Consider the following 3458-nt stretch of genomic DNA (forward strand, 5'->3'; position numbering starts at 1 on the left):
CTAATAAATTAAAATTAAAAGAATAAAAATACTATAAAAAATACGGTAAGAAAGTTGAATTTTATCATTTTAAATTTGTGTTATTAATTTTAATAATTTTTTTAATTTTTTTAAATAATTTATGTATGATAAAGCATATGTTTACTTGTTTAGAGTACAAATTTTACTATTATATTTATATGTTCATGATTTTAATTATATTTTCAGTACCCTAAATAGATTTACTTTATTATATTATATTTTACATATGAAAATATGTTCTTTTATGTAATTAAATAAAGATATATTTTTTTAATAAAAAAATTTAGTAACCAAATTAACCATTAATTATGTTAGTAAGAGTGATCCACAACAGAAAGAGTAATTGAGTGAGAAGACAGGAGATAGTAATGACATCGGCGCTCGGAAATTTAACAACGTAGTTAAGGAATAATGATGCACTGAAGAAAGAGAGATTGTGTGAGAGTGCAGTAGATGACGACGACGTCGGTGCTTCTTGTCACGACGGCGACGGCGGTGCTTGGAAGAATTGAGGAGTGAAAAGGTGTTTCAATTAACAGGAGTGAGATTTTGATATTTTAAGAAATTATACCATTACCATCTCAAATAATAAATTACAAAATAATCCAACTATGATTAAGATAATGACCAATTAAAATTTGACACATCATGAAGAGTAATTTACATATTATTTTAGAAGGAATTGGTTAGCATTCACCAATTTTTATTTCATATAATAATAATACAAGTCTATCTCGGTTTTTTATTTAAATAAATAAATGAATAAAATTAATTCATTTCAAAAATACTCAAAATGTAAAAGAGATTCATGCGAAATTTGATTTTAGAATAAAATTGCTCATAAATAAATCCCGTAAAGGACATGTGAATTATGAGTAAAATTTTTCACACAAATACTACACATTTCAGACTTCAGAGTTTTCTTTGACAAAATTGGGCTAAATTTTTTTTGTAATTTGGCACACAATTTGCAACTCTTTGCAGATAAATGAGTGACAATTTTTTTAGGACTAAATAATTATTTGTACCCATTAAAAGTGAAAATCCTGACATATGTACTCATGATAGATCGAAACTGATTTTGTATCTACGAAAGATGCACTCCATGACAAAAATATTCTATTTTAGTTATATACTTGCTTTGTTATTATTCGAACTTACGTGGTACTTCAATCTTTCAAAACCCTATCTATATGGAAAGTCTACGTTGTATATGACTGTTTGATAACATTCTAATCATCAAATCGAAACCCTAACAAGTTATCTTCCCCAATTCGAACCCTAACCCAAAAATTGAAACTTGTTGAATTTCATATAGTCTCAAGTGAACCCATTGTCGAAAAAGAATAACATCGTAACCCTCGTAATGTCTTTGTCCAGATTTAACTCTCCTGCAAATAATGGAAGTTACACAGTGCTTCAAGTTCGAAGAAGAGGAAGGAGAAGAAGCTTGACAGCAGATATTTCTGTGAGATGGAAATTGCGTTGATGGAGTTTGGCACGATGACGAACCCTAATAGATGGTTCATCCGATATACAAAAAGCATTCTGCAGTCCACTTATGTAGTCTATAAAAAAGAGAAGTTTGGATGAATTAAGGGATTTCAACCGAGAACGCTTCACAGTTAAACAAAATTCTACAAATTTTCAATCACACTGACGCAACAGAATTCAATGAACTGTAAGTGCAAGTGAGTGTTTGGAGTCAATTTTCTTTCTTTGTTCAATTTATTGTTTTCTTTTCTTTTCCAACATTTATTGTTTTTCTTTCTTTTTATTCAGCTACTTAATTTCTTTTGATTTCAATTTAATTCTGTTTGTTTCTTTGCTTTGATTCATTTATTTATTTTTCTCTTTGTCTTTACTTTGTTTTTATTTATTTATTTGAATTTCAGATTTCATTTATTTATTTTCATTTTGTTATTTTTTTTGCACTTCTAGTATTTTTTTTATTCTGTTTTCTGTTTCTTTTTCTTATTTCGATTTAAAATATTTCTTACATTTTATTGCACAATTTACTTTCGACACTCACATTAAGTAATTTTTGAATTGAGTCCACTCTATTTTCAAAAAAGTCGTATCTGTTCTCAAATTGAGATATTGATACAAGATTAATTCGATACCCTGCCGAGATTACCAAAAATAAAGTGAAATACTTTACATCTTTTTTGAAAAATTTTTATTTAGTTTCTTCTTTTCCCAAATTCAATCCCTAATCTCATATAAATAGTGTTATCATTGTTTCTCAGGGTTTGCAGGCACATCCATTGCTATTGGTTTTTTCTTCCTCCTTTCCCTGCTACCACCCTCAATTGATAAAGTATACTTATCTGATTTTACATATTTTTTATGATTTGCAGTATTCTTAATATACTAGTACATTTCTCTCAAATCACAATTGGGGTTAACAAATTCCAATAGCTTTTGAAGAATTATAAATTAAGAAAGTTAGAATACGAACCTCTTAAAAGATGTCTTGATTTATGAAATATAAATGCTCTGTTATGTTTTAATTTACTTTGGGCAATGTCTTTATTTTTTTTTATTTTCTTAATTGTTTCTTTTCTTGTTCAGAAATTCCAATGAAATACAAATGCTCTATTGTGTCTTAGTTTACTTTGCTAATCGGGTTTTCTTTTAGCAAAATAACTTTTTTTTAGTACTTACAAAAATAACTTTATTTGACAATTATACCTTTTTATCAATTGTTTATTATTTTTAGGGGCCTCTCATCATTTTGTAAGAAATTAATTTATTTATGGAAGTTAAAAATGTGATGTGCAACAATATTATATTATGGTGAGTAATTCACAAATATGAAACTGATGGATTCAGTAACCTGCAAAATGCAGGTTATGTTTTGACTGAACTGACTTCAAAAAGGCTGCATGCACTGCAAAACGCAGCTTGCGTTTGGCATGGGAGGAGAACGCAGCTTCAAAACGTGTCCCTGTGTCTCATGTATGCCAACACCTCGAAGCTCCAAAACGCAACATGCGTTTGGCAGCAACCCCACCTGCGTGTGTGACACGTGTAAAGGGGAGTGGTGGAGCCGACCTATAAAACCAAAACGTAAGCCATGAGAGTTTCCGTTTCCCTTTCATTTTACATGCTGTGAGTGAGTTTTGATAGTAAAAGGGTTGGGGTTAAGGGTGAAAGAGAATAAGTTTGTGAGGAGGAAGAATCAGTGAAGGTTTGGGACTTTATTTAGTGAAAAAGGAAAAATGATTCGTAATTTTACTTTACCTGAAAAATACATTATTGAATATTTGAATTATCCTCAATGGGTAAGTAAATTTTTTTTTTAATTTTATGATGAATAAATATATTTATTTCTATGTTCTTTATTGATATATTTTAACTAATAAATTGATTATTATTATTATTATTATTATTATTATTATTATTTAAGATAATAATAGTAATAATACTGTTTA

Source organism: Arachis ipaensis, chromosome B01 (assembly GCF_000816755.2).
Source record: "Arachis ipaensis cultivar K30076 chromosome B01, Araip1.1, whole genome shotgun sequence".
NCBI classification, from domain to species: Eukaryota; Viridiplantae; Streptophyta; class Magnoliopsida; order Fabales; family Fabaceae; genus Arachis; species Arachis ipaensis.